The following is a 10,149-nucleotide window of genomic DNA, read 5'->3' on the forward strand; positions in this document are numbered from 1 at the left end:
CTCCTGCGTGAGAAATTGTTCCACTAAGATCATAAACATCTGTCATCCCCTCTCACATCTGTGCTCTCGTTGAGAGGATGGCTGAAAACCACAAGCAAGCAAACAAAACAAAAACAGCACATGGCAAAATTTTCTATTCCTCTAGTGTTTTAAGACCTATGTCTGAAGGCTGTCAAAATGCTGAATTACCAACCACACAACTTTTTTCCTTTGTCTCTAGAGATCCTATGAAATATGGAAAAGAAATGAAAATAAAAAGCAAATAAATTGGGGCGCCTGGGTGGCTCAGTCGGTTAAGCATCTGACTTTGGCTCAGGTCATGAATTTTACAGTTCCTGAGTTCGAGCCCTGCATCAGGCTCTGTGCTGACAGCTTGGAGCCTGGAGCCTGCTTCAGATTCTGTGTCTCCCTCGCTCTCTGCCCCTCCCCCACTCTCTCTTTCTCTCTCAAAAATAAATAAGCATTAAAACATTTTTTTAAAACAGTAAATAAATCTACAAAATCAATGGGTGCCTGGATGGCTCAGTTGGTTTAAGTATATGACTCGATTTTGGCTTGGGTCATGATCTCACAGTTCGTGAGTCTGAGGCCCAAGTCTGGCTCTGCCCTAACAGTGCAGAGCCTGCTTGAGATTCTCTCGTACTCTCTCTCTAAAAATAAATAATAAACTTAAAAAGAATCAATGATGAAGTGAAAAGGGTGGGGAACATCCATGCATAATTGAATATATTTAGGAAGACAGAAAAGGGGGGGATGCCCAATGAAGCAAGTGCAAGAAACTATAGTCTAGACCCGTTCTTTTCTCAATCTGCCTAGGAGTCACTAAGAGATCTTGTTAAACTGCAGGTGACAAAGTTCCGCATCTCTAACAAGCTCCCAGGTGATGCCACTGAGACTGTTCTGGTTCGTGGACCACATGTTGAGGGAGGGAGAATACATAAGGAGAACGCATAAGGAGAACAGAATACTGTTCAGGAGAGGCACAGCCTGCCCCATGGAACCTGAGAGAGGCAGGGATGAGACGTGGGGCTGGAGCCAAGGAGATTAAGTGCAAGTCTGTATTTCAAGGGTTCAACACCCATTACCACAGGGGTCAGACGAGTAAAGGAAATAAATGGAAGAAAGCTGGGCTGCTGCACATTACTGCAGAATCAGAGTCCAGTTACCCAGTCTGGTAATTTTTCAATAGAAGAGAGAAATCTAGAGTTTATGTGAATTCTACTGAATTTGTTTTATTCTTGGCAACCAATTGAAAGGAAAGGCTGCTCTAAAGAAAGTAAGCAAATTTTTATGGAGAACCAGAGCCAGCACATTCTGGCATTTAGGGGGTTCCTGCGTGCTCACAAGCCTGAGAAAGGAGGAGTAAGCCAAAGAGACAAAATCAGATGCCCAGACAATGACTGACCGGGTAGTAGTGAGAAGTTGGAAAAACATGATGAAGATTCGATTAAGGGATTTAGTGGAGGTGAAAGGTTAGAATCCCTATCTCAGTTTGACATGGGGAATATTCTCCACTAAGTGACAGGTGGTCATGAGCCCGGCCCTGGGGAAAAGAACTCCTAACATGCTACTTGATCTGCAGTGACTCATGTTTACATCATCATGGAAATGTAAATTTTATTAGTTTTCCATCTTGTAAGATGAACTTAGACAAATCATGGACATTTGAGTGGTGGTTTTAAAACAGGATGAAGGGGCGCCTGGGTGGCGCAGTCGGTTAAGCGTCCGACTTCAGCCAGGTCACGATCTCACGGTCCGTGAGTTCGAGCCCCGCGTCAGGCTCTGGGCTGATGGCTCGGAGCCTGGAGCCTGTTTCCGATTCTGTGTCTCCCTCTCTCTCTGCCCCTCCCCCGTTCATGCTCTGTCTCTGTCTGTCCCATAAATAAATAAAAACGTTGAAAAAAAAAATTAAAAAAAAACAGGATGAAAATGTTATAAATTGACAATGTAAAAAAAGGGGGCAGCCTTTAGATGAAGGGATGAGGGTAAGGAATTAGAATATTAATATCCTTTACCTACAAAGTGGCAGACCAGTTGTCTTTCCATGGTGGCTGGAACACAAGTGGAGACTTAGCATGTTTGTTGAGGATACAGAGGTGACCAGCAGAAAAACAAGAATAGTTATATCTCTATGGGAGAGAGGGAGTAAATGGGCTAAACTGTTTTTCATGGTAGGAAGTTAAAACAAAACGTCCACAGTTGATCAGTAAGAAATAGCAGTAGAAGTGTATTATTTAGAGATGTGTAGGTTTCGGGAGAACCCAAGGCAAAAGGGATTGGTTAAAATATTGCCTCTGAGGAGCAGAACTGAGGGTAGAACTATAGCTTTGCATGGGGCGCCTGGGTAACTCAGTCGGTTGAGCATCTGACTCTTGGTTTTGGCTCAGGTCATGATCTCATGGTTTGTGGGTTCAAGCCCCATGCTGACAGAGTCTGCTTAGGATTCTCTCTCTCTCCCTCTCTGTCCATCCCTCCCCCACTCACTCTGTCTCTCTCAAAAAAAATAAACTTAAAAAAAATAAAAAATAAAAAAAAGACCTATGGCTTTCCATTATAAAGTCATCTTTTCTATTTAATTTTTTGGCCATATGTGTTCATCGCTTTGATAAACTATAAATGCGTGTGTCTGTGTGTGTATACATATGTATACATATAAAAGCATATGCTGAGTTATAAATTATAGGAAACAAGTACTAGTTCACATGAAGGAAATGATTATAAATAAAATACATTGAGAGGCACTTGGCTGGCTCAGTCTAGAGCATGTGACTCTTGATCTCCAGGTCATGAGTTTGTGACCCACATTGAGCAGAAAGCTTGCTTAAAAAAAAAAAGAGAGAAAGAAAATACATTGAGCTCATACAGTTTTCAGTGACTTGAAACAGTGAGAGAGATATGATGAAGCAAGCATGGTAAATGTTAACATTTAGGGATCTCAGGGGGCCTGGTTGACTTCAGTCAGTTAAACCTCCAACTCTTGATTTCGGCTCAGGTCATAATCTCACAGTTCATGGGTTTGAGCCCCACGTTGGGCTCCAGACTGACAGCCTGCTTGGGATTCTTTCTCCCTCCCTTTCTGCCCCTACTCTGCTCGCACGCACATCCTCTCTCTCTCAAAATAAATAAATAAACTTAAAAATGTTTTTTAGAGATTTCATAGAAGGGTTTATGGGAACTTTTTGTGCTCATTTTGCAAATTGTCTTTAAAATTATTTCAAAATCATTTCTTTTATTTGAAAATATCGTAGTTTTTCTTCCTCTTCCCCATACAAGGCATTTTAAAATCTTTGAAAAATATCTTATAGTAAATTTCAAATGTGGACTCCATTATAAAATTTTGCTTAGAATACCATCTAGACATTTGAAGGCTAAAGAAAAATAATATGTCCTGCCCTTTGCAGGAGAGCAATCTTGTGTTGTCTGGTGGAGTTTCTGAGATTTGCTTTGACAACTGAAAGGAGCTTGGCCTAGCTTGCCTGGAGGCACTGAGCTGACCAGTGCAGAGAGCCGCTGTGTGGCTGTGTCGTGGTCTGAGACCAGACCAAAGAGGGAGCCTGGCAGTGCCTGACAAAGACAAGCGCGGCACTGCTGGATCAGGAGTTAACATTTTCCATTTACTGTGTGACATATTTCTCTAGGCTGTCCCCTACGCTTTGGGCAAGGTCATAACCTAATTTCATATCTGTTAATAAAAGCCCAACAGTTCCTGGGGCGCCTGGGTGGCTCAGTTGGTTAAGCGTCTGACTTTGGCTCAGGTCATGATCTCAAGGTTCCTGAATTCTAGCCCCGCACTGGGCTGTCTGCTCTCAGCACAGAGCTTGCTTTGGATCCTCTGTCTCCCTCTCTCTCTTCCCCTCCCCAGCTTGCTCTCTGTTGCTCTCTCTCTCAAAATAAATAAACTTAAAAAACAAAAAAAGTCCAACAGTTCCTTTTCCATTTACTTTGACTGGAAATGAATCTTTTAACAAATACACACTTCATTTATCAGTAGCATTTATGATCGCTTAGCATATGAAAGGAATTGATTTCACATGTTCTTGAACTGGATTCTATTATCATCCCCATTTTACAGACAAAAGGGCTGAGTTTAGAGGATAAATAACTTATGCAAGGACACAGCACTTGTAATATTCCTGTACTTCAGATTTTTCTAAGTACAGAATAAGGAAAAGTACCTTGAAAGTAAAGAGTAGTTTGTTTATCTATGCCTGGTACAAATTTAGGACCCTGGCAAAGGTCATCTGAGAAGGATTGTTCTTGAGTGATAGTCAATAACAGTGAATTCTATTGGTTTTTTTTTTCCCTAATGTTTACTTTTTGAGAGAGAGAAAGTGTGAGCAGGGGAGGGGCAGAGAGAGAGGCAAAGAGAGGGAAACAGGATCTAAAGTGGGTTCCATGCTGATAGCAGAGAGGACAGTGCGGGGCTCAAACTCATAACCTGAGCTGAAGTCAGACACTTAACTGACTGAGCCACCCAGGCTCCTCTGAACTCTATTGTTAATAAAAGATTTATCAAATAAACTGGATTGTAAGCTACTTTTTCTTTTTTTTTTTTTGTAAGCTACTTGTTTTTAAAGCATCTATAAAAATTTTGTTGTAACATGGAAAAATTCATGTAATATAGAGGTGAAAGAAAAAAGCAGGTTGCCAATGAAATATAACAATGTGAAATAAAAATAACTGTTTGTATGCAGGAAATTAAAAATATTAAAAAGAAATACAGCAAATCGATGACAATTGTGTTGAAGTTATAGGGGATTTTCGCCCTATCAAAAATAATTATCATTATTTTTCAAATCAAAAAAACTGTACATTATTATTTAAAAGTATGATTAATTTGCTTAGCAATCACAAAAAACCACTTTAGTGAATATCAAAGTAAACATCTTGCCTACAGGAATTCAAACAACATAAAGTTTAAAAAATTTGATTTGGAAGGAATAAAGGGAAATTAAAGTGAAGGATATTTACACTTAAAACCTGGAAATTTTATATACTATTTGCTAAATGGTTTGGCAATATCTTGACTGTTGTTTTGCCTTCAAGGTACTTGCCAGCCTGCTCCCAGTGGAAAGAGAGAAAATGTCACGGTAGCCTCTTGTGCAGGAAAATCAGATTATTTCCTGGGTGTCTCTTGATCATCAATAGTTGTTGAAATTCCTGCCTTTCCTTCCAGTCAGAAAACCCTGGGAATAAATCTGTCCTGCTCTGTTTGTATGGCACAAAAATACCTGCCAAACTCCCTTCAAAGAGACTATGGCGGCCTCGGCTATGACTGCTCAGTATCATAAAATCCCAAGAAAGACAGTGTATAAACACAACATTAACTCATTTCCCTTGAGTAGGCATAATCCTAATATTCATGGAAGGTTGCAAAGAGCCACTTGATGCAGGAGCCAGGTGATCACAAATGACAAAGGAAATTCACCTGAATTGGTTCAAGATGTGTGTTGCTGGGAAACTATGTCCAGGGGCAAATAATTGTATTGATTCTTGGAAAATGGTGACACTGTGTAAGTGAACAGACAGGTGCAGCAACACAAACACCAGTTAGGCTTTTTGTTCTTAGATGAAAGGCTTGCTCTTATTTTGTTTAAAGCTAATGGAAGATTTTAAGGAAGAAAAAGAATAAAGAATTATTTGCTATAATCATTATAACAATTATTAACAAGGTCTTTTACGTTCATTATTTTCATAACAGCTTTTCCCTTTTTGCAAATGAGGAAAATGCAGCCCAGAGAGGTTAAGTATTTTCTCAAGGTCACACGGTATAGAGAAGAGTTAAGATTTGGAATCTAGGTCTGTCAGACTTTGGCCCGGACTCTTCTACCCATAGCTGCCAAATGATCATTTCCTTGTGGTCAGAGGAAAATATTAAAATAATAAGAATCTTCTCTGTGGGCCCAAAGGATGTTGGGCATGGCTTTAGATTCTGTTTGTGGGAATTGGATATATGTTTGCCAGTGAAAAATTTTTCTGATATTTTCCTAATACACACTAGGGGAAGATAAATAATTGAGAACCGTTTAACTTGCATGTCATTAGAGTTATTCACACTCACCATACAGATGCCAGCATTCTTTTTTTTTTTTATGGTTTTTTTTTTCAATATATGAAATTATCAAATTGGTTTCCATACAACACCCAGTGCTCATCCCAAAAGGTGCCCTCCTCAATACCCATCACCCACCCTCCCCTCCCTCCCACCCCCCATCAACCCTCAGTTTGTTCTCAGTTTTTAAGAGTCTCTTATGCTTTGATGCCAACATTCTTAATTGCTTCTTTGCAGGGTATCATAGAAAGATATGCAGATACTTGAGGTGGGTTACATTCTTTTTTTTTTTTTTTTTTTTTTTTTTTTCAACGTTTTTTATTTATTTTTGGGACAGAGAGAGACAGAGCATGAACGGGGGAGGGGCAGAGAGAGAGGGAGACACAGAATCGGAAACAGGCTCCAGGCTCTGAGCCATCAGCCCAGAGCCCGACACGGGGCTTGAACTCACGGACCGCGAGATCGTGACCTGGCTGAAGTCGGACGCTTAACCGACTGCGCCACCCAGGCGCCCCAAGGTGGGTTACATTCTTTTGATAAAGTCAGACAGGGTTGTGAAGGGAAGGTGGGATGAGAAAACTGCCACAGACAGATCACTTCCCTATAGTGATATCTAAGTAGTGGTGGACATCAATAATACGGAAATTGCTGTGCATCCCACTGGAATTTGGTCTTAGGGCTAGGCGACAGGTGGAAGACAAATGGTGTGTGAAAGAAAGTGTCCCAGTGATCCTCTAGGGCCTTGGTTGTCAACCCTGGGTCTTCCAAGAGCCATCAGAGTCAGGAGGGAGGCCCTCCAACCTTTTTCTCCTAAGGCAGGAACTACATCCAAAACTGCTGATACCTTGGCCTTCCTTTTTGCCACACGGGGGTTAAATGGTGAGTTGATCCAGTTGGGGCTTCATGCTACTCACCAGCTGAGCAAATTAGTAACATTCTGTAAGTAAAAACCAGTTTCTGCCTCTGTGAAATGGGAATAACAATCCTTACCTCTGAAGTGCTGCTTCCTGCTAAATTTCTCTGCCCCCTTTCCCTATTAATCACCTCTGTTCATTTATTTAAACTTGGCAACTCATGTTGATCTGTTCTTTTCAGCTGATAACATCAATCAGATTCTAATTTTCCCTGGGGTCTGGGCTAAGCCAAATAAGTGAACTTCCAGATCTTGTTTAAAGATATGTTTTTGCTCCTCTATAACTGTTTTTTTTTTTTTTTTTTTTTGGTCAATAGTTAATGTTGTTTTTTTTTGTTTTTTTCAACGTTTATTTATTTTTGGGACAGAGAGAGACAGAGCATGAACGGGGGAGGGGCAGAGAGAGAGGGAGACACAGAATCGGAAACAGGCTCCAGGCTCTGAGCCATCAGCCCAGAGCCTGACGCGGGGCTCGAGCTCACGGACCGCGAGATCGTGACCTGGCTGAAGTCGGACGCTTAACTGACTGCGCCACCCAGGCGCCCCAATAGTTAATGTTTTAGTTTAATTCTGACACACTAAAAGGTGTCAGTCTGGGAAACGTGGATTGTGGGGTAGGGGCAAGAGGGCAGTTAGGAGTCAAGGGGTAGTATATATTTGGGTTATTATTTCCTACTCCGGTTTATGGAGTCCTCCCATTACTGACATCTAAATAAATGCAGACTCAAATCAATAAAGTCCTGTATCCAAACTGTTTGGAAAATTGTGATAGTGAAAGAAAATTATGAAAATGAGTATTTCATTTTAAATGTCTTCTCCTGTCAGTGTTATAATAAATAGGGCTACCAAATCAAGGCCTGATTAGATCAACCACCTTGATTATATCAAAGCTCATCCCAGTTTTTTGATAGCAAAATTTGCGTGTTTAACTGGTGGAAACCGATTTTTCTTTTTTTTTTTTTTTAATTTTTTTTTTCAACGTTTATTTATTTTTGCGAGAGAGAGAGACAGAGCATGAACGGGGGAGGGGCAGAGAGAGAGGGAGACACAGAATCGGAAACAGGCTCCAGGCTCTGAGCCATCAGCCCAGAGCCCGACGCGGGGCTCGAACTCCCGGACCGCGAGATCGTGACCTGGCTGAAGTCGGACGCTTAACCGACTGCGCCACCCAGGCGCCCCCGATTTTTCATTTAAAATGGACATAAGCAGGCCTAAATGGTGGATGGATCAGACGAGGGGGGAAGATTTTAGGGCATCTCTAATAGGAGATCCTCTTCAATGATATGAAATGTAGTTTTCCACACCTTCCAGCTACTTCCTTCTCTAATGCTAATAACAGTTTTTCTCAAATTCCCATGTGGGTTGTTAATGACATGTTATGCTTCTGCACAAACTAATCAGAACCTTTAAAATCGGGCTTCATTCTTATTGATTTCTCAATCGCATATAATTCAGCAGGTTTTCACATCTAAAATGGACAACAAATAACAACTCTCACTCATTGAGTCCCTAGAATCTCTTAGGCACAGTACTAGGACCTTATGTATGTCATTTCTTTCAAATTTAACAAAAGTCAAATATGTTTACATATAGAAAAGTGCCCAGAACATAAATGGAAAGCTCAGTAAAATATCACTGTGCCCTTTCTCAACTAATCTACTTTCATATCATATACATTATATTTTTAAAAATCATTTCATTAGCTTTGCAAGGAGGATACTGTTAGTCCCATTTTCCAGAAGATGAAAATGAAGTACACAGACCTGCCCAAGGTACAGAGCTTCTAGTAAGGGGCTAAATTGGAATTCCACAGGCCTGTCTAAATGCCAACCTGTGTTCTTTCTCTATATCATTGCCAAAATCAGAACGGATGGCTTTCAGAGGCTCTTTCAATCTCTGCCACTGCTCACAGATTTCCATGTAAAGACTATATCAGCCTAGTGCTCAGTTGTGGCTTTCTCTTTTGGATTGAGGGAGTGTGGTGAGGGGACATGGAGTGTGGGGGAGTTTCTCTGCCTTCTGGTCATTTCTTGATTTCTGTTTGATCCTTATTTAGTTGGATACCATTCTTGGCTTGGCCCAAAAGGGCCTGTTCTCTTCATGGTTTGAATCATATATGTATGAATATATATAACTTTATTTTTATTTATTTTGAAAAAGAGAGAGCATGCATGAGTGCAGGAGGGGCAGAGAGAGAGGGAGAGAGAGAGAATCCCAAGCAGGTTCCACACTGTCAGTGCAGAGCCTGATGCAGGGCTCAATCCCACGAACCATGAGATCATGACCTGAGCTGAAATCAAGAGTTGGTCACTTAACTGACTGAGCCCTGAGGCACCCCAGGATATACTGTTTAAACACAGGCTCCTATTATGTTAACATTCTGGAGAGTCTCATTGTTCTTCTAATTAAGCTACATCTCCCAAACTCATCCTCAAATTTTACAACCACCTACTCCTATATAATTCTTTGTAGATTTCAATAAGAAGATATCAATATTTATATTGATATTGATATAGATATACACCCGAACACAGTTTGGAAATATATTTCATTTCTTTAAATAATAATTAATATTAGGTATACAACAAAAGTGAGAAGGGCAGATTTTGGCAAGCGGGGAATAAGCCAAGAGAAGAGGAAAGAAACAGGTCAAGTAAACCCAGGGAGTTAAGAGAAGGAAATTGACTTAGCCTTGGAGAGGAAAGTTTATACAACTCTCCTTTTAGATTCTTCCCAACTTTGCAGATATACAGACCTACTTAATGCTATTTCCCAAGGCCCAGGATTTATGGTTGTTGCTGGGATATACTCCTTTTTCCAATGCCACTAAAGACTCTCTCATTTCCCCCCTCACCTTTCAGTACATGGAAGCCGAAGACAGCTCTGTTTAGAGGCTGAAGGTTGGGAGTGGGGGCTTCTTATTCATTGGAAACTGAGGGGTGCTGAGGCTTTCCTGCTCAAAAATACCTCCCTACCAGTCTAAAATTCTAATATTTTTGTCTCTAGGTTTCCTCACAAAAATGTAAGTCTGATACCTGAACAGGACTGCAGTTTAACTCACCTGATGGGTATAAACAAACACACACAGCTTTAATATTAATGATCACACTCCTTAGATTTAGAAAAGCCATTTATACTGCACCGATGGAGTATGAAGAAATTGTCAGGGCTTTAGACTGTTAAA

The sequence above is a fragment of the Puma concolor genome, chromosome B3 (genome assembly GCF_028749965.1).
Source record: "Puma concolor isolate L17-30 chromosome B3, mPumCon1.1.hap2, whole genome shotgun sequence".
NCBI lineage: Eukaryota > Metazoa > Chordata > Mammalia > Carnivora > Felidae > Puma > Puma concolor.